Source organism: Cibotium barometz, chromosome 58, assembly GCF_041138505.1.
Source record: "Cibotium barometz isolate CiBa-2024 chromosome 58, ASM4113850v1, whole genome shotgun sequence".
Lineage (NCBI taxonomy): Eukaryota > Viridiplantae > Streptophyta > Polypodiopsida > Cyatheales > Cibotiaceae > Cibotium > Cibotium barometz.
The window spans coordinates 37,288,420-37,310,992 of NC_141103.1; positions in this window are offsets into that span (position 1 = coordinate 37,288,420).

The window sequence follows — 22,573 nt, forward strand, 5'->3', positions numbered from 1 at the left end:
CTTGCAACCACTGATCGCTTGCAAGCAACTGCAACCGCAATCGTAACCGCGATCGCTTGCAACCGCAACCGCAACTGCTTGCAACCACTTGTGGTTGCAAGCGGCTGCAACCGCTGGCAACAGCTTGTACGATCGCTTGTGCGACCACTTGCAACCAGCAATCGCTTTGCAAGCAACCACCGACTGCTTGTTGCAACCACCGACCGCTTGCAAGTGACTACAACCGCAATCGTAATCGCGATCTCTTGCAACCGCAACCGTAACCGCAACCGCTTGCAACCACTTGAACCGCTTGCAACCACGTGGTTGCAAGCGGTTCAAGTGGTTGCAAGCGGTTGCAACTGCTAGCAACCGCTTACAACCTTTTGCGACCGCAAGCGACCACTTTTGCAACCTTGTGTGCAAGCGACCGCTTTTGCGACCGCAAGTGACCGCAAGCGACCGCTTTTAACTGCAAGCGACCGCAAGTGACCGCAAGTGACCGTTTTTAACCGCAAGTGACCGCTTTTAACCGCAAGTGACCGCTTTTAACTGCAAGCGACCGCTTTTAACTGCAAGCGACCGCTTTTAACTGCAAGCGACCGCTTGCAACAATGGCTTGCGACTGCTTGCAACAACCGCTTGCGATAGCCCACCTGCGACCGCTTGCAACCGCTTGTGAGACCGCTTGCAACCGCTTGTGAGACCGCTTGCAACCGCTTGCGAGACCGCTTGCGACTGCAAGCAAGCAACAACCGCTTGTGACCGCTTGCAAGCAAGCAGCAACCGCTTGCAACCGCCTGCAACCGCTTGTGACTACCTACAGGCAACCGCTTGCGACTACCTACAAGCAACCGCCTACAACCGCCTACAAGCAACCAGCAACCGCCTACAATCGCCTGCAACTGCCTGCAAGCAACCAGCAACCGCCTCTGCAAGCAACCAGCAACCGCTTGCAAGCAACCAGCAACCAGCAACAACCGCTTGCAAGCAACCAGCAACCAGCAACCGCTTGCAAGCAACCAGCAACCGCTTGCAAGCAACCAGCAACCGCCTGCAACCGCTTACAAGCAACCAGCAACCGCCTGCAACCGCTTGCAAGCAACCAGCAACCGCTTACAAGCAACCAGCAACCACTTAGCAACTAGCAACCACTTAGCAACTTAGCAACCAGCAACCACTTAGCAACTAGCAACCACTTAGCAACTTAGCAACCAGCAACCACTTAGCGACCACTTAGCAACTAGCAACCGCTTGCAACCAACCGCGACGCTTGCGATCGCTTGCAAGCAACCAATAACTGCAACCGCTTGGGACCGCTTGCAAGCAACCAGCAACCGCGACTAGCAACCAGCAACCGCGACTAGCAACCAGCAACCGCGACTGCTTGCAAAGCAGCCAACAACCGCGACCGCTTGCAATATAGTTGGATGATGGGGCTCCATTTGGGCCCGTAGGGTGCACAGCCAAGTATGAAGGCCTCTCTCACTACTTTGAAAGTGTGTTTGTGCTGAGGATCCAAGGATTGGAATCATTGCACTGCCTTGTCTTCAAGGCTGAGTCCAAGGAGATGGATTTTGGTTGCATCATCAAAAATTTCAAGTGCCAGATTTGGTTAAAGACCTCGATGTGGGATACGGAGTCTCCAACTCTGTGGAATTTCAGCAAAAGTTTGAAAATTTTTCCCCACATACGTTTTGTATGTGATATTTGCGGGTGCAAGTGTTGTGACACTCCCCTTCCTAGAGCTTGTTCTAAGCTTGGAATGTCAAGTTGTGGTGCAAGGGTAGGGGGTGAGAATAGATATATGGTAGATAGAGAAAAGGATACATGAGTGTGCTTGGGGCGTCTATCCACATTGGGGTGCAGGTATAAAGGGCCCCATTAGATGAGGGCTTCTCAAAGATCATTTTGCCCTCCCAGCCAAACATGTGTAGTGTGACGAGCACATGTGAATGTTCAATTGGGGCCTCGCTGAATGGAATGAAGGCATTGGGGACATGCAACCATGATCGAAAGGTATCCATGGTGTGTAAGGAAGCTTAGAAAAGCTTTAATGGCGCGCGCGCCGTCCCGAAATGGGAGTTTTAGCTCACTTTTGTCTTGCACGTGAATGCACCCTTATGGTTAAAAAAAGTCTTTTTTGTGGCATTTATGCGTGTAAAAACAACCCTAGTGAGTCAGGGAGGTAGACCATAAGTACCTCTAAAGATTTGGAAATTTTAAATTTTTTATTAGCTAGGGCTATAATTTCTAAAAAAAATTGGTCTTTTTCATGTGCCTTTGCTTGGCATTAAGCAAGCATCACACCTTATGTGGCCATTGATCCATTGAAGCTTCTATTTGCCATTTGGATGATTGTCTTGCTCATTAATGATGGTTATGAAGTGAAGGCAATGGGCTGAAATGCTATCCATGAAAATAGTGAGTTGTGGCTTCATATTAGTGCCAAAGTTGGCCTAAAGCAAGCACATGCATGTGCCTATATTAGCCAATGATTGCATTGATCTTGGGAGCCCGCAACCGCTTGACCACTTGCGCTTGCGACCACTTGCGCTTGCGACCACTTACAAGCAACCAGCAACCGCTTGTGACCAAGCAACCAGCAACCGCTTGCGACCGCTTGCAAAAGCAACCGCAACCACTTGACCGCTTGCGCTTGCGACCACTTACAAGCAACCACTTGACCGCTTGCGCTTGCGACCACTTACAAGCAACCAGCAACCGCTTGCGACCGCTTCCAGCAACCGCTTGCTTGTGACGACCCAGCGACCCCTTGCTTGTGACGACCCAGTGACCGTTTGCTTGTGACCCATGCCAGCGACCACTTTTGCAAGCGACCGCTTACCACAGCAACCAGCGCGACCGCTTGCAATAACCCAGCGACCGCTTGCAAGCAACCCAGCAACCGCTTGTTGCAAGCAACCCAGTGACCGCTTGCAACAACCCAGCGACCGCTTGCAAGCAACCAACTACCGCTTGCAACAACCCAGCGATCGCTTGCAACAACCCAGCGGACTGCTTGTTGCAAGGAACCAACGAGCGCTTGCCAGCGACCAGCGAGACCGCTTGCAAGCAACCAGCGACCGCTTCCAAGCAACCAGCGACCACTTGCAAGCAACCAAAGACCACTTGCAAGCAACCAAAGACCACTTGCAAGCAACCAGCGACCACTTACAAGCAACCAGCAACCAGCAACCGCTTGCAAGCAACCAACGACCGCTTGCAAGCAACCAACGACCGCTTGCAAGCAACCAGTGACCACTTTGCAAGCAACCAGCAACAACCAGTGACCACTTTGTAAGCAACCAGCAACAACCACTTACAAGTGACCACGACCAGCACGACCACTTACAAGCGACCAGCGAGCGACTACTTGTTTGCAACCAGTGACCGCTTGCAAGCAACCAGTGCGACCGCTTGCAACCAGCGATCGCTTGCAAGCAGCAAGCACATTGCAAGCGACCAGCAAACTGCTTGTAACCAGCCTTGTGCAACCAGTTGCTTGCAACCAGCGCTTACGACCAGCGACGCGACCAGCCGCTTCTTGTGACCAGCCGCATGCAACTAGCCGCTTCTTGTGACCAGCCGCATGCGACCAGCCGCTTCTTGTGACCAGCCGCATGCGACCAACCGCATGCGACCAGCAGCTTGGAACCAGCCGCTTGCGACCAACAGCTTGGGACCAGTCGCTTGCGACCAGCAACTTGGGACTAGCCGCTTGCGACCAGCGACCACCGCTTGCGACCAGCGATCGACCGCTTGTGACCAGCCGCTTGCGAAACAGTCACTTGCGACCAACGACTGCTTGTTGCAACCAGCGAGGGGCCGCTTGCGACCAGCCGCTTGCAAATCAGTCACTTGCGACCAGCGACCACTTGCAACCAGCCGAGCGGCCGCTTGCGATCAGCTCCGCTTGTTACGACCAGCGAGCGGCCGCTTGCGATCAGCTCCGCTTGTTGCGACCAGCCTCTTGCGAGCGACCAGCGACCGCTTACGAGCGACCAGCCACTTTGCGAGCGACCACCGGCCGCTTGCGATGAGCTATCACCGGCCGCTTGCGATGAGCTGTGACCAGCCACTTGTCACCAGCCACTTGTCACCAGCCACTTGTGACCAGCCGCTTGTGACCAACCGCTTGCGAACCAGTCACACTGGCGACCAGCGACGATCGCTTGCAACCAGCGGGCGACCGCTTGCGAACCAGTCACACTGGCGACCAGCGACGATCGCTTGCAACCAGCGGGCGACCGCTTGCGATCAGCCGCTGGCGATCAGTCGCTTGCGATCAGCCGCTTGCGAGCGACCAGCGACCGCTTACGAGCGACCAGCCTACGCGATCGGCCGCTTGCCGACGACGAGCTACCACTGGCCGCTTGTGAGCGACGAGCCGCTTGCGAGCAACCAGCCGTCGCTGCCGCTTGCGAGTGACTAGCCCCTTGCTTGCAAGCGACCAGCCGCTACTGCTCTTGCGAGTGACCAGCCGCCGCTTGCGACCAGCCCCCGCTTGCGAGCGACCAACCGTCGCTTGCGTGCGACCAGGATCGCTTGCAACCAGCCGCTTGTAACCAGTCGCTTGCAACCAGTCGCTTGCAACCAGCCGCTTGTAACCAGCCGCTTGTAACCAGCCGCTTGCAACCAGCCGCTTGCAACCAGCTGCTTGCAACCAGCCGCTTCTAACCACGCTTGCAAGCGACCAGCGACCGCTTGCAACCAGTCGCTTGCAACCAGTCGCTTGCAACCAGCCGCTTGCAACCAGTCGCTTGCGCTGGTCGCTTGCAAGCAACCAACCGCTTGCAAGCGACCAGCGACCGCTTGCAACCAGCCGCTTGCAACCAGCCGCTTGTAACCAACCGCTTGTAACCAGCCGCTTGTAACCAGTCGCTTGTAACCAGCCGCTTGCAACCAGCCGCTTGCAACCAGCCGCTTGTAAACCAACTGCTTGCAAGCGACCAGCGACCGCTTGTTGCAAGCGACCAGCGACCGCTTGCAAGCGACCGCGACCAGCGACGACCGCTTGCAAGCGACCAGCGACCAGCGCGACCGCTTGCAAGCGACCAGCGACCAGCGTGATCGCTTGTAAGCGAACCGCTTGCAAGCAACCAGCGATCGCTTGCAAGCGACCAGCGACCGCTTGCAAGCGACCAGAGCGATCGCTTTGCAAGCAACCAGTCGGTTGCAACCAGCCGCTTGCAAGCGACCAGCAACCAATCGGTTGCCACCAGCCGCTTGCAAGCTACCAGCAACCAATCGGTTGCCACCAGCCCCTTGCAAGTGACCAACAACCGCTTGCCGCTTGCAAGCGACTAGAGCGATCGCTTGCAACAACCAGCGACCAGCCGCTTATAACCAGCTGCTTGCAACCAGCCGCTTATAACCAGCCGCTTATAACCAGCTGCTTGCAACCAGCCGCTTATAACCAGCCGCTTATAACCAGCTGCTTGCAACCAGCCGCTTATAACCAGCTGCTTGCAACCAGCCGCTTATAACCAGCCGCTTATAACCAGCTGCTTGCAACCAGCCGCTTATAACCAGCTGCTTGCAACCAGCAAACCGCTTGCAACCAGCGACGACCGCTTGTTTGCAACCAGCGATCGCTTATTTGCAACCATCGATCGCTTATTGCAACAAGCAGTGATGACCGCTTACAAGCGACCAGCGACCACTTACAAGCGACCAGCGACCACTTACAAGCAACGACCACTTACAAGCGACCAGCGACCACTTACAAGCAACGACCGCTTTGCAAGCGACCAACGACCTCTTTGCAAGCAGCAACCGCTTGCCAAGCGATTAGTGAACAACCAGTGACCGCTTGCAACCACCAGCCGCTTGTAACCAGCCGCTTACAAGTGACCAGCGACAAGCGAGACCGCTTGCAACCACCAGCCGCTTGTAACCAGCCGCTTACAAGTGACTAGCGACAAGCGAGACCGCTTGCAAGCGACCAGCGGCGGCCGCTTGCAAGCAGCCGACCACCAGCCGCTTGCAAGCAACCAGTGGTCCGCTTGCAAGCAGCCGACCACCAGCCGCTTGCAACCATCAGCGATCGCTTGCAACCAGTCGCCAACCAGCCACTTGCAACCACCAGCGGCTTACAACCACCAGCCGCTTGCAATCACCAGTCGCTTGCAACAACCAGCTGCCGCACTTACAACCACCAGTCGCTTGCAACCAGCCACTTGCAACAGCAACTAGTCGCTTGCAACCAGCCGCTTGCAACCAGCCGCTTGCAACAGCAACTAGTCGCTTGCAACCAGCCGCTTGCAAAACCAGTCGCTTGCAACCAGCCGCTTGCAACCAGTCGCTTGCAACCAGCCGCTTGCAACCAGTCGCTTGCAAAACCAGCCGCTTGCAACGAGCCGCTTGCAAAACCAGCCGCTTGCAAAACCAGTCGCTTGCAAAACCAATCGCTTGCAAAACCAGTCGCTTGCAACGAGCCGCTTGCAAGCGACCAGCGACCGCTTGCAAAACCAACCAGTCGCTCATCTCGCAAAGCGACCGCTTGCAGCTCGTAATAAGCGACCGCTTGCAACAACCGGCCGCTTGCAACCGGCCAACCGCTTGCAACCGGCCAACCGCTTGCAACCACCCGCTTGCAACCAACCGCTTGCAAGCGACCAGCGAGCGACCTGCAACCGATCGCTTACAACCGACCGCTTGCAAGCGACCGCTTGCAACCGACCGCTTGCAAGCAATCGCTTTGCAAGCGACCGCTTGCAACCGACCGCTTGCAAGCAATCGCTTTGCAAGCGGCCGCTTGCAACCAGCGAGACGACCGCTTGCAACCAACACCGACCGCTTGCAACCAGCCGCTTGCAAAAGCGACCGCTTGCAACCAACCGACCGCTTGCAACCAGCGACGATCGCTTGCAACCAGCCGCTTGCAAAAGCGACCAATTGCAACCAACCGACCGCTTGCAACCAGCCGCTTGCAAAAGCGACCAATTGCAACCAGTGCGACCGCTTGCAAAGTGACCGGCAATCGCTCGCAAGCGACCGCCTGCAACCAGCCGCTTGCAAAAGCGACCAATTACAACCAGTCGCTTGCAAAAGCGACCAATTGCAACCAGCCACCGCTTGCAAAGTGACTGGCGACCACTCGCAAGCGATCGCTTGCAAAGTGACCGGCGACCACTCGCAAGCGACCGCTTGCAAAGTGACCGGCCATCGCTCGCAAGTGATCGCTTGCAAAGTGACCGGCCATCGCTCGCAAAGCGATCGCTTGCGACCAGCCAATCGTCGCGCAAGCGGCCGCTTGCAGCTCGTTATCGGCCGCTTGCAACAACCGATCGCTTGCAACTAGCCGCTTGCAAGCGACCAGCGAGACCGCTTGCAACCAGCCGCTTCCAGCCACTTGTAAGCGACCAGCGACCGCTTGCAACCAGCCGCTTCCAGCCACTTGTAAGCGACCGGTTGTAGTCGCTTGCAACCAGCCGCTTGCAAGCGGCCGATTGTAGTCTCTTGCAACCAGCCGCTTGCAAGCGATCGTTGCTTGCAAGTGACCAGCGGTCGCTTGCAACAAGCGACCAGCGGCGGTCGCTTGCAACAAGCGACCAGCAAGATCACTTGCAACTAGCCGCTTGCACCAGCTGCTTACAAGCGACCAGTGAACCGCTTCTTCCAACCGGCCGCTTGCAAAACTGGCCGATTGCAAGCGGCCACTTGCAACCAGCGACCGCTTGCAACCAGCCGCTTGCAACCAAGCGACCGCTTGGCAACCAGCGAGACCGCTTACAACCAGCCGCAACAACCAGCGACCGCTTGCAACCAGCCGCTCGCAAGCGACCGCTTGCAACCAGCCGCTTGCAACCAGCCGCTCGCAAGTGACCACTCGCAAGCGACCGCTTGCAACCAGCCGACCGCTTACAACCAGCCACTCGCAAGCGACCACTCGCAACCAGCCACTCGCAACCAGCCACTCGCAAGCAGCCACTCGCAAGCGACCACTCGCAACCAGCCACTCGCAACCAGCCACTCACAAGCGACCACTCGCAACCAGCCACTCGCAACCAGCCACTCGCAAGCGAGCCACTTGCAACCAGCCGCTTGCAACCAGCCGCTCGCAAGTGACCACTCGCAAGCGACCGCTTGCAACCAGCCGACCGCTTACAACCAGCCACTCGCAAGCGACCACTCGCAAGCGACCACTCGCAACCAGCCACTCAACCAGCCACTCGCAAGCGACCACTCGCAACCGGCCACTCGCAAGCGGCCACTCGCAAGCGGCCGCTCGCAAGCGACCACTTGCAACCAGCCGCTCGCAACCAGCCGCTCGCAACCAGCCGCTCGCAAGCGACCACTTGCAACCAGCCGCTCGCAACCAGCCGCTCGCAAGCGACCGCTCGCAACCAGCCGACCGCTCGCAACCAGCCGACCGCTTACAACCAGCCGCTCGCAACCAGCCACTCGCAAGCGACCACTCGCAAGCGACCGCTCGCAAGTGACCGCTTGCAACCAGCCGCTCGCAAGTGACCGCTTGCAACCAGCCGCTCGCAAGTGACTGCTTGCAACCGACCACTTGCAAGTGACTGCTTGCAACCGACCGCTTGCAAGTGACCAGCGGACCGCTTACAACCGACCGCTTGCAAGTGACTGCTTGCAACCGACCGCTTGCAAGTGACTGCTTGCAACCGACCGCTTGCAAGTGACCAGCGGACCGCTTGCAACGGACCGCTTCCAACCGACCGCTTGCAAGTGACCGCTTGCAAGTGACTGCTTGCAACCGACCGCTTGCAAGTGACCAGCGGACCGCTTACAACCAGCCGCTTGCAACAAGCCGCTTACAACCAGCCGCTTGCAACAAGCCGCTTACAACCAGCCGACCGCTTACAACCAGCCGCTTCGAGCCGCTTGCAACAAGCGACTGCTTGCAACCAGCCGCTTGCACAAGCGACTGGTTACAGCCGCTTGCAAGCGGCAAGCAACCAGCGATCGCTTACAACCAACCGCGCTCGCTTGCAACCAGCCGCTCGCTTGCAACCACCGATCGCTTGCAACAACCAGCCGCTTGTAACCAACCGCTTGCAACAACCAGCCGCTTGTAACCAACCGCTTGTAAGCGACCAACGACCGCTTGCAACTAGCGACTTGCCAGCGAAGACCGACCGCTTGCCGCTTGCAAGCGACCAGCGAAGACCGACCGCATGCAAGCGACCAGCGAGATCGCTTACTAGCAGACTGCTTGTAACCAGCGATCGCTTGCAACCAGCCGCTTGCAAGCAACCAGCAAAACCGCTTGCAACCAGCCGCTTGCAAGTGACCGCTTGCAACCACCCGCTTGCAAGTGACCGCTTGCAACCACCCGCTTGCAACCACCCGCTTGCAAGTGACCGCTTGCAACCACCCGCTTGCAACCACCCGCTTGCAAGTGACCGCTTGCACCCGCTTGCAAGTGACCGCTTGCAACCACCCGCTTGCAAGTGACCGCTTGCAACCAGCCGCTTGCAAAACCACCCGCTTGCAACCACCCACTTGCAAGCGACCAGCAACAACCGCTTGCAACCACCCGCTTGCAAGCGACCAGCAACAACCGCTTGCAACCACCGCTTGCAACCACCCGCTTGCAACCGACCAGCAACCGACCAGCAACAACCGCTTGTAACCAGTCGCTTACAACTAGCCGCTTGCAACCAGCCGCTTGCAAGCGACAGCTTGCAAGTGACCGATGTGCGCTTTTGCCACACAGGTCATAGCTGGGGACTTGTCGAACACCGTATGCGAGCCACGAATGGCTGCAAGCATACAACCAAGAAAGCAAGCTCAAATAGAATGCAAAAGGTGTGTCACTCACCGCTCAACCGCCGCCTTGAAGGATTCCCGTGTCACAGTGAAGAAGGAGCCGCCGTCGCCGCTCTACCGCCTCTCCGCCGCCGCCATGCCACTACACAGTGCTCGATCGCTCACTCACTCTGTCTCTCTCTCTCTCTCACACACACGCAGGAGAAGGAAACCAAGGAGATAAGGCAACAGCACTCTTGTATTCACAACACATGAGAATGAGGATTTTAGGGTTACATTTGACTCTTATAGGTGACTTGGCCGTTCACACTTGGGCGTCCATACATGGCCGGCCGACCCTAACCCTTATCCTACTGATATTCAAGGTGCGCCTCTCATCGGCGATCACCCAATCCCTTCATCCTTAACATATGGTGCCGACAAGCCCGGCCTATGACTCAGAATATTTAAATTAATGACGTAAAACATAGTACGTCTCAATGTTCATCATAGGTTAACATGCCCCCCTTCCTGATGTAGATTCCGTCCTCGGAAGCTATGGTATGGTAAGCTCGATAGGGTTGTTGTGGTAGACCATCTGCAAAACAGGGAAGTAGAGTGAAAGTATGCTGGAATTCAAAAGATATAAAGTGTATAAATTCAAGCATGTTAGACCACAATGGATATTGCTATGAGAACTTAGTTTAAGGGGTCACATGAATGAGCTAGTGTAGCAAATTAACATGAGTTTAAAATTATTGAAAGTAAATCAAGAGTTAGCAAGGTGTCAAAGGTTAATCAAGGTTTATAACTGGCCTAAGTCAAGGAAAATAACCAAGCTTAATAAATAAACAGATGACCACACTGTGTCTACTCTAAGAACAAGTTAATGCCACGAGCCTAGGGACACAAGAAACATCAGAGTTACAGGAGCCTTTTGCCTTTTTTTTTTAATGCACGTGACAATTTTTACACACAATGGCGGCCTTCCTAAGGCAAAACTAACATCGATCCTGGTACCATGTTTAACACAAAGCATTCTCCGAGAATCTATTAGTTCACCTTAGGCAAGGCTACCCCCTACCAACCAAGGCATCGGTCTAGAGTAGAATACTCCTCACCTACCAAGTATCAATAAGGCGATAGGACAACATTAAAGCACATCATAGACTTGTATTGCCATTTATTGTAGGCTCTTTTTTTAATAATTTCTTTTGATCTTCGCTCCTGAACTATAATTTGTCTTGCATCCTTTCGACAAAGGGATAAAAGCTATGTCCTAGAGGTCAACACACACATGGCCAGGTGTCAAACATTAAGATGGTTTGACCCTAGACCTAAGACAATCGTATTCCAAGGTTAACTAAAGACGTCATGCATTCTCAGGAATATATCCAATAAGGTTAAGCTCGTTAATGATTTACACTAGCATGTCAAGCAACTTCAAAAACTAAGTAGTTCATTGACAATTTCCATGTGGTCATGCATTATAGTTCATGCAATTAATTGAACAGAAAAAACGAAAGAGAGTGGGTATGGAAGAATTACACCTGTATTTTGGAGATCTCCTTGATTCGATGAGAGAAATGCCCGCAATTTCATGAGATATTTATGTATGAGCGTTGCGGCTATCTCAAGACTTCAAAGCGAACCCACCTCAAACTTTTCAACCTGTACAATCAACTAACAAGCACTATACCTCGAGAGGCACATCAGTGTGAAAAATTAAAGACTCATTTAAGGAATCCAAACTAGAGAAAACTTGAAAACACTAACCTACCTACCGGTCACCACACTACTACACTGAGGATACGGTAAGAGGATGTTGTAGAGTCCTAGCTCTAGCCCTAAGGCTAAGCCTCTATCCGCATCATCCAAATAAATAAAGTCAACCTCAGTAGTGCCATGAGTTTCATCCGTCCATTCATCATTGTCAGATATTTTCTTTTCATTTTTCCATCCACATAAACTCATCAAGAATGTAACCATGCGAGGATAGTCATCTTGTGGAAAAGGAAAGCATTGGGCTATCGGGGATATTTCCTCTACAGAGTAGGGGTCAGTCATGGTCAATAGGCAAATTAGCCATTCTAATTCCTCAACATTTTCCTCTCTGGCTAGTACATCTATATGATCCCATTCAGTTTCAATTACAGGATAGCACATGTGAATTATCTGAGAAAGGTACAGATGATACCTCTCACCAAAGGTGGGAGTGGATGAAGTGTATGATGATCGTGCATCTGCCATATCTGCAAACACAGATATAGCATCAGTAGGTTTGTGACAGGTCAATCTAGTTCTTGATTGTATACGGATATTTCTCCTCTTTTTGTGCTCTTGCTCTTTTTACTATTTTTTGTTTTTCTTTTCTTTGTTTTTTTTTAAATGTATGAAGCTATATATACACATCCCCTTGAATTTGGCAATTACATGGTCAGGGAAGAAGGTTAAGGAGGAAGCATTAGAATGTCGAGCGTGAGTACATACTCCCCCTTTCCTTGGGTAGATCATATTATTTGCAATGATGTTACAGCCTCTTGGAACCAATTTGTCCAGCGGGTCATAGGTTGTGATGTGGGCAGATAGCTTTTTATAACCCTTGTGGTGACATCCAATTGTAGAGATGGTAGTGTACGCTCCCATTGACGAATGGAGGAAATGGTTTCCGATGATACTATTACAAGGGGAGATGTAGACTCATCGGTTTTTTGTTGGGTGTTGACAAGAGTAGGTGTAGAGCATGTAGAAACTTCTATATGAGTGTGTGCCTGGCATGAGGAGCTAGAAGCTTCATGTGGCTCCCCCCTTCCTGAGCTAGGTGGTAATGATCGATATCATTTGGGAATCCAAACTAACTCTCGAAGAAGTGGTGCAGAGCACTCTGTTACCTTTCCCTTACCACGGTCTTGAATTGTCATTGGGGTGGCAACAATTGGCTTGCAAGGTTTTACAGGTGATGTAGAGAGATTCAGCTTATGTTTAGGCACCTAAATCTGGTCATTCCCCTCGTAGTACCCTTGGGCTACTAATAATTTTTTAGGAATCCATCGCGATGTTACATTGCCCTTTCTCGGGTGGGTAGCTACTTTCCTTTTACGAGGCTTCTTGGTGGCTGAACGAGATTGAGCAGGGGAAGTAGCTATTAACGAAGCTTTTGGGACCCATTTGTATGTGTTTTTTGGCATAGTAAGCGGAGCTTTAGAGACCACCCTGCATGTTTCCACTTGGCGTTGAAGCGTTAGAGGGGTGGCAAACAATCAAAGATGGTTTTGCCACTGGACTTTGTGATTTTTCATTATCTAGCATTTGAGTGGATGACTTAGGTGCGGGATTTTGAGCGGTCAGACCTAGTATTGGTTCTTGCGTTGTGACTCGTCTAGTTGCCCAATCGATATTGCACTTGGTGGCCATCATCCATTTGCGTCCTAAGTTTACAGTCCCTTCCATGGTACCCGCAGGCATAACCAAAAAGCTTTGAATTACGGTCTCCTTGTCATAGGCAACCGGAGTGTGCAGAACTCCTGAGATAGGGGTTTTTTTCTTGTTGATACCTTTAACTTGGATAGCACTCTTGGATAAAGGTGGTTTTCCAAGTTGACACCACACGCCATATGATAGCAAATTGTGTTGAGCTACTGTATCCAATAATGCATTATACAGCACCTCCCCGCCGTAAGGACTCTGTAACTCAATTGGGTATCTTAGGCGGGTCAGATTCCAGTGCATCCTCCTCTACTTCCTCGAAAAATACTTGCGTAATTCCCAAGTTGGTTTCTCGTTGTCGCCTAGCACGCTGTTGACGTTCTTTGGCTTCGACTCTCGCTTGTATCTTTTTAAGCTCAGCTTGTTCTTTAGCTGCCTTCTTTTGATGGATTGCATGTAACTCCTCTTGGCTCAGGGGATCATAGTATCTTTTGAATTTACTCCCATTAAGGAATCCAATGGTTTCAACTCCGTCGAGAGTCTCCACTCTGATGGTACCTTGCGGGGTAATTTCACATACTTTATACGGTCCCTTACCAGCATATTTGAGCTTCTTCTTTTCGTTACGCACTCCATACATCAGGACTTTATCCCCAACCTTGATGCCCTTGTCCTTCAGGTGGCGATCAAACCATTTTTTCCTTCTATCCTTCTCCACAAGGGCATTGTATACAGCCAATTGTCTTTCTTTGTTTAGCCGCTCAAGAATATACAGACGCTCTACTAAGGGATTACCATCCCAACCCTCTTGAGTAGCAACACGAAGACTAGGAATGACAAATTCCCACGGCATGACTGCTTCTTGGCCATATACCATTTTGAATGGTGTGCAATTAATAGCCACTTTGTACACAGTACGATAGGCCCATAAAGCCGTCGTAAGCTTTAGATCCCAATCCGTGCGATGAGCTTCAACTGTCTTTGTCAAAACAGAGATTAAGGTCTTGTTGGTACTCTCGGCTTGGCCATTCGCTTGCGGATAGTAAGGAGTAGATTTATGATGGGATATCATGAAATTTGTTGTGAGCTCCTTAATCACTTCATTTATAAAATGCATACCATTGTTGCTCACAAGTTCAAAAGGACAACCGAAGCATGTGATTATATTTTCAAAGAGGAACTTGGCTGTTGTCCTTGCATTTGCCTTACATGTCGCCTTCGCTTCAGCCCATTTGGTCATATAGTCAGTGGCCACAATAATATAGCGAGATTGTGTGTTTCGGGCCGCTGGGCTAATTGGACCTACAAAGTCTAAACCCCACTTTTCAAATGGTTGATTTACTTTGATCGGATGTAGGGGAATCTGATCTTTCCGGTGGGGTTTATTGTATCGTTGGCATTCATCGCAACCCTTCACAAAGAGTGATGCATCTTGGAACATAGTGGGCCACCAATACCCTGATTGTAAGATCTTTCGCACAGTTAAGTCTCCTGAGAAGTGACCACCGGCTACGCCCATATGTGCCTCTTGCAAAATGTATAGATACTCATCCTCTCGGGCACAACGCCTAAGAACGTCATCCTTTCCTCTTTTATAAAGAGTCCCGGCTATCAAGCAATAGGGTTCGCATTCTTTGATTAGCTTTCGAGCTAGATCTTTACGAAGCTCCTTGGGTAGAAAGCCATTAACCAAAAAGTTAATAATCTTCTCACTCCATTCAGGCATTGTCTCCACCATGAACAGGGAAGTGTCAGGTAAGTCATCATCAACCCCTGTAGGAGCCTCACCATTAGGTATGCGAGACAAATGATCAGCCATAACATGTTTTTTGCCAGGTCTCACAACACCAGTGAAATAAAACTCAAGAAGAATCAATAGCCATCGTGTGATTCTTCCTGTGGAGCATGGTTTGTTTACCAGATACAACAATGCTTGATGATCCACATAGAAAACAAACTTGGTGGCAAGGAGGTAATAACAAAATTTCCTTACTGCATATATCATTGCCAACCCTTCTCGCTCCGTAGTGGTGTAGTTCATCTCAGCATCGTTCAACTGGCGCGACTGGCAAAGCTAATGGGGTAGTCTAGCTTGTGTTCTCCAGGTTGAGTTAACACACACCCAATAGCAAAGTTTGATGCATCAATATGCACATGGAAGAGTAAATCCCAGTTAGGCATTCTCAAGATTGGAGCACTCGCCAAGGCCTTCTTTAATAGCTCATAGGCACGGTCACATTCTTCGGTCCAAATAAACTCGATGAGAAGCTTATACAATGGTCGAGCTATCTCGGCGAAGAATAGAATAAATCTTCGATAATAACCAACGTGGCCTATAAAGCGTTGGACTCCCTTATAGTTGGTGGGTGGAGGCAATTCCAGAATGACCTTGATTTTACTCTTGTCCGTGGAAATCCCATTTTTGGACACTATATGCCCTAAGATAACTCCGTGTTTAACCCAGAATTGGCATTTGAAAGGATTCAAGGAGATGCGATATAATCTACACCTTTCAAATATTTTTCGTAAAACACATCAAGTGCTCATCCCAAGAGGAATGAACACAAAGATCATCTAAGAAAGCTTCACAAAAGTCCCTTAGATATTCCTTAAAGGCCGTGTTTATCAATCGTTGGAATGTTGCAGGTGCATTGGTCAAGCCAAAGGCCATGACGCGAAAGGCAAACACTCCAAACTCCGTGATAAATGCTGTTTTAGCTTGGTCCTCAACTGCAATTGTGATCTGATTGTAACCCGAGTACCCATCTAAAAAGTTATATGCCTCCTTTCCTGCCACTCTTTCAAGCACATGTTCAGAATATGGCAAGGGGTAATGATCCCTTCTGGTGGCTGCATTAACCTTTTTGAGATCAACGCACACTCTGAGTTTCCCATTCTTCTTTGGTACGATGACTATTGGAGAAACCCATTCTGAGTGCTCAATAGGGTATATGAATCCACATTTTACAAGCTTTTCAATTTCCTCTTGTACAATCTTTGCGTACTTAGGATTCATTGGGTAGGGACGTTGCTGGACTGGTTTAGCAGTGCTAATCATTGGAATCGTGTGTTGCACCACCGAGGGTGGAACACCCTTCATATCATGATATGTCCAAGCAAATATGTCCTTGAATTCTTTAAGAAGCTTCGTAAGTGCAGCTTCTTCCGCCTTGGTGAGGTCTTGAGCAATAAAAACTGGTTTAGACTCCTCACCCGGATCTGCTAAGTCTATCTCCTTAACTACCGCAGGGCCATCGTAGACACCGCTACTCCCATTGGTAGGCGTTCGTTGGGCTTTTGTGTAGACCACTTTACGTTCCCCTGGTGAATGATTTGAAATGCTCGGGTGCGGGGTGTAAGTCTACTGGTTCTTGTTGTGCTAGGCTTTTTTCTTTCAATTCCGCTTCCTTTTGTTGCTGAGCCAACTCTTGGTTTTGCCGCCTTCTTGCAGTACAACTTAGTTTCGGCTTCTCTTCGATTTCTAATTGGGCGACGTCATGAGGTTGCGGAATACACCACATGACACTTTGGAGGTATTGTCCCCAATTATCCGCTAACTTCCGATGAGCATCAATGGCTCCTACATAACTAAGCCATTCTGCAGTGGATCTTTCCTTGTTTATTGCAGTGCGTACATTAGCTCGATAGCGTTGGCGCTTATGTCTCGTTTTCTTCTTACCAAGTTTTTGATTTTTGTTTCTATCAGATTCGAACTCACTTGGTCGACCTTCACTTGTGTCCCCCTCACTTTCGGATGAACTGCAGGAGGTCACCATCCTAGGCCTTGAGCACATTGCTTCCACATTTGGGTGAGTCTTTGATTCATTCCCCCCATCAGGCTCAGAGTCAGTTTCTTCTTGAGATTCATACTCAGAGTTGCATTGGTCAGAGTCTTCGCTGCTTTCAGTGTCAGTGGAGTTTGCCACTTTCTCGCCATCAGGAGTCATGTGCATAACACCTATCATGTTTATTGGCACTAACGGTGGCATATCTTGCCCTTCAGGTGTTACCCAACTTATGCCTCTATTTTCCCATGTGTCTATGGTTGCCGCTAGGTGTACCCAATCCACGTTATCCGACTCAGTCATACCCGGTAGGACATCCATATAAGGAGAATCTTTCCCATCATCAGTCTCTTTTTTGCATGTATAGCAATACCTTAATGGGGCGGAGTGAATAGTGCTATCTGATCGATTATCAATGATAACCTTGCTTCCTAAAGGATGTGCACGACCATTCTCAAGATCAACTCGAATGACAGAGTCCTGGAATTGTAGGTAGACATGGTTTTTCGACCAATCATGCACATTTGTGCTTCCCTCATGAAAGGACGTCCTAAGATCATTTGATATGACATAGGATGCTTGGAGAAATCCATTACAATGAAGGTATGTTTTACCTTGTATCCCAAGACCTTGATCTTAAGGTCCCTTAACATTCCAATAGGTTTAGCTATGGTTCCGTTTGCCATCTTAACCACTATGTTTGTGACTTCGAGGTGAGGTCTCCCCATAGATTCCCAACAGTTTTTAGTCACAATGCTCACTCCAGCACCACTATCAAGGATTCCCTTTAGAGTTAATCCCTTGGTAGTAATGGGGAGGGTGGCATTAGATTCGTCACCTTCAAAGTACTGTCCCAACTTGTTCACAGGTATTTCAACGACCGAGTCTTCATCTAGGTTGGGTGGTAGATCCCAATGTTCCCCTTCATCTTGAAGCGTGTCAGGTCTATCCATATTTGCAAATTGTGGTAGCCCCGCCTTTAGTTCTCCATTGAATGCCCGAAGAGCTAAGAATAGCTCAGGATCTCCGTATAACTTGGAGATGATCGTGGTTTTGATTTCTGAGGACATGAAATCCATTAACTTGGACACATTCAACGATACTTTTCAAGATATCGCCCCTTGACTAGGGACTGGTGAAGATGGAATCACTTCCTCTTCGATGGGGTCAGGCATTCCCTCACTAAACATTCTTTCAAGCCAAAAGGGTGTTTGTCCACTTCCTGATGTCCTATCCTCACTTTCTTCCCGAATGATACTAGGTATCGCTAACGGTTTATAGTTCCTGTGAGGCTGAACTTGCGTAGGAAACACTGTGTCTGGAATTTTGATTTTTCTCGGGTTTGGCTCCAGTTCTCTTTGTGTTTCTTCCACCAAACCCCTTAAGTGTTGCACTTGTTCAATCTCCTCAACTGGGTTTGGGTAAGTTCCAATCTTTTTCTTGAGGGTTTTTGGCCCACGTGGCTTGTCTTGGGGAATCTCAGTCAGTTTTGGTGGTCGAGAGGGCATTAACTGACTTGGTTGTGGGGCCGAGGAAGTTTCCTTCTATTTCCCCTTATTTATGTACTCACTTGATTCTCCCTCATTGAGCTCCCGAGTGGGGTCCTCCCTTAAGGTAGTGGCTTTGGTCCCCATGGTTTCTATTGAATCGGAATCATCTTCAGGATCATTCATATACACGGGGTCGTCTCCTGTCCCTATGTTAGTCTTTGAACTAGGCTTGGAGCTCGTGGCATTAAGCGATCTCTTCCGCCGTGTTTTCTTTTTCTTTGCCTGAGCGATTGATGCAGTATCCCTCTCTTCAAGAATGTAGTTTTGATTTTGAAGCATTGATCGTGTAACTACATTCACGGGTACAACGGGTGTGGTTCCTCGTGCTTGGTTGGTGACCTCAACCAAATTCAATGGCGTAATCTTGGGTGCATTAGGATTATGTGGACATTGAGCGATCAAATGATCTATGCCACAACGATTACATGTAAGTACCGGCATTCCCGATGTGCTCCCTTGATTTGGTTGCATTTGAGTAGCGATCTTCTGTAGCCTATTAGGGCACTCCGCTACACGATGCGGTCCACCACAATTGTAGCATTGAAGAGGTGGTCTCCTCGCCAAGGTATTAAGGTTTTGCCCTCTTGTGGCGAGAGCAGCCGCTTGATATACAGGCTTGACTTGCCCGATCCTCCATGTAGTACTGGGGAATCATTTCAAATGTATCAATCCCATATGGAGCAGTGGGGTCTATCTCCTCTTCATAATCCCCACATGCACTATGTGACTCACAACCCATCTGGTTTATTGGGGTAATCCTTGGATGTGGAGGTTGTGGTCCTAGCACTGGTGGTGGTAACGGCAGAGACTGGACTACATTCGGATTCCTTGGAACTATGTGCTGTGAGTGACGGTTGCTCGACAGGTTGTGCAGGCATCAGCGCGGGTACTTGAGGTGTGTTTGACCAGGCTAGCGGTGCTTGATTTGCCAACATTCGCTTAAGTACTAGGCAATCTTTAGATTGATGGCCATACTTACCACATGCATTGCAATTCCCATTGAATTTGACTCTGAATGTGGGACATTCACTCGTGCTATGTGGTCCTAAGCAAATCGAACACCATTGTTGCTCTCTTCTTGGGTACATATGGCTATTTTGAGGAGCTCGATTATCCCTAAAGTATTCTTGGAGAGCCTTAGTAAGGTCGGTCATTCACAGACATTTCGGATATTTTGGGCTCCTTGGCAATAGGTTTTACTGTCATTGGCTCATGCCCAGATACTTGCGAACTAACGGATTTTGTTTCTGAAGACACCTTTTTACCTGCAATCATCAAGTTGTCTTCTAACTGGATTGCATTGGCAGTGACTGCTTCCCACGTTGTAAGACCTCTAATGACTAGGCCATTGTAAATGTCCTCGTGGCGCAATCCTCGGATGAATCTATCGAGCAGTTGGTTGTTATTGAAGCGTTCATCGGGAGTGCAGCGAGAATTTAGATGTTTCAATCGACTTATAAAGTCTCTCACTGACTCCCCTTCCTCGCGTTCAGCTTTTTGGAGTTGAGATGCTACTCCCCAAAGCACACCCTCACGTATGTATTCTTTCAAGAACAATCTCTTGAGAGTGGGGTAGTGAGTGCGCTCTTCAACCCTTAAGGTTTGATACCAATCTCCGGGCTTCCCACTCAAGGTTAAGCCTAAGGCTTTACACTTATGCAGCTCATTGTGCTCTTCCAAGGAATCACACACGTGTTCGAAGACTTCAATGTGCTTCCTAACATCCTCGTTACCACTGAAGTTTTGAGTGAGCTTAGCCACTTGTACTGCCTTGCTTCTAGGTTCTCGCTCAGGCATACTCCGCATGTTTTCCGCAATAGATCGTCCGATCGTCTGAGCAAACGCTGCGAGATCACCTAGGTGAGCATGCATAGCTGGTGGAGGCACTTCTGGGATAGCTTGGCTGATAGGAGTTGGCGTTGGTCTGGGTATGTTGGCAAATGACGTAGGATATGATATGTGGCTAGGCCTAGCTCCTCTTGGATAAGGGTTGTGACAAGGCGGTCGTGGAGCATACGCCATTGGCATACTAAGAGGCGTAGGAGCTACATGAGCATGAGTAGCGATAGGTACATAGGGTCGATAGGCACTGGCACGCACTGTTGTAGGTACTGTTCCACTAGGTAGCGGTGTCGTACTAACTACAGTGGCAACAGGTGCGCTTTTTGTCATGCTCATCATTGGGGTAGGCATTGTGGATTCCTTAATGGAAAGTTGAGCCAAGGTTGGAAAGCTAAAGTTACTGCTCGTGGGCTCAACCTGCATTGAGACTCCAGGCGAAACAACATACGAAGGGTCTATGGGACTCATCGAGGGAGTCTCCAATTGTGATAGGTTTGGTTATTTGGCCTTGCCTGTATCCAAAAATCTCATAGGGCCAGTGGAACCTAAGTTCACTCCCCTATTTTGCCTCTCAATTTGGATAATTCTATAAATAACCTCACATATCATTTGTTGTTGCTCCTCTAGATTAGTGGCGCTAGATGTAGATCGTAGGACTTCTAACCAACCTACATGGTATGTGTAGCCCGTGTATAGGTCAGTTAGAGTCTCTGTGTGTAGATCATATTCCAAATTTTCATTGAGAAATATCCCATCCAGACTTGGTGTGCCAAACGGTTCTCTTGAAGTGGACGCAATGTCACTTCTTATGGATTGGCTTCTAGGGACCTCTACTTTAGGAAGAGCATCGGAATGTGGTAGCTCAGTAGGGCCCTCATTAAACGAAGTGGGTAGAATATCCACATGGACACTCTTTGGGAGGGTAGGTTCTACATAAGATGTGAATGGTGAATCTACTACCCCTCCTTCCTCATTTACTTCGCTTGTCACATGTTCAGAGCGTGTAGCTCTACTAAAGGTCTCTACTAGACGACTAAACATGCTAGATCCGAGTTGTGGGGCCCAAACTGGCATGTTTTGGCTTGTCTCCTCAGGGTTCTTGGTAGGGTGCCCTTCCATGGCTTCTGAGTCAGAGGACGAATCACTATCCGCTATTCGTGGATCTTGGGTTGCACTTCCCTGGGTTTCAGCGGAAGGCCAAGATGCCAACGTGGAGGGATGGTGTGAGCCTGCGTAAACTGAAACACTTTCTAGTGGCTCAGACTCTAGCACCCGACCAGAGCGTAGATGCATGTGACGTGGGTACCCTACGGGCGTTGGTGACGACCTTTGAAGCCCACACACGTGGTTTCTTAGGTGTTTTGCACCCCGTTTTTACTTATTTTTATATTGTTTTTAACTCGTTTTTTACCCCCTTACTTATGGTCGAACCTGGACTAGGGCGTGTGATAGCTCGAAACAAGCGTATCGTTCAAAGGGTCCTAGTGTGCTTTACAGCACCGTGTTCGCCTATCCAGAGCTCCTGTAGTCCTCAAAACAGTCCGTTCACTACTACATATTAGCCTAATACCGGGGCTTGTACCGGCGCTATTTAACGGGGTCTAAAAAAGCCTCGTCATCGGTATAAGCGCCGGTATAAGTGCCGGTATCGTAGCGTCGGTATAACTGTCGGGTGTTAATACCGGCGCATATAACGGCGCCTATACCGACGCTAACCGGAGGTAATACCGACGCTTAAACCGGCGTCTATACCGGTTCATATACCGACGAATAAACCGGCGTCTATACCGCATTATATACCGAGGCGTAAACCGGCATGTATACCAATGTATATACCGACGCTGATACCGGGGCATATACCGACGCTGTAGCAGAAATTTTTTTTTGGGCAGAATAGTGCTGCCTGGCTGTTGCCTAGCTGCCTGCAATGAGCAGGATCAACAACAGCAAACAGACAGCACCATTCTGTCTACAATAGAGCACAAAAACAACCGTGCTCGTTTGCATATTTTCCTGATCGACAAACAAGAAATTAAATTAAACATTAATACTCAAGAATGTTTTGATCATATTTCATTAGTTTGAAGGTCATCTTACATCATGGTAATGCCTCCCAATTGACGGTCTCTCCTTCTTCTTCAAGCATCTCAAACAAGGCCACAAGGCCATGTTTGTGAGCGTACTTCTCCTCTCGCCTGCTTGGTGGGCGATTCATGGCCAACTCCTGCACACATGATTAACAATTATAACTTTTAAAAAATCAACATTTAG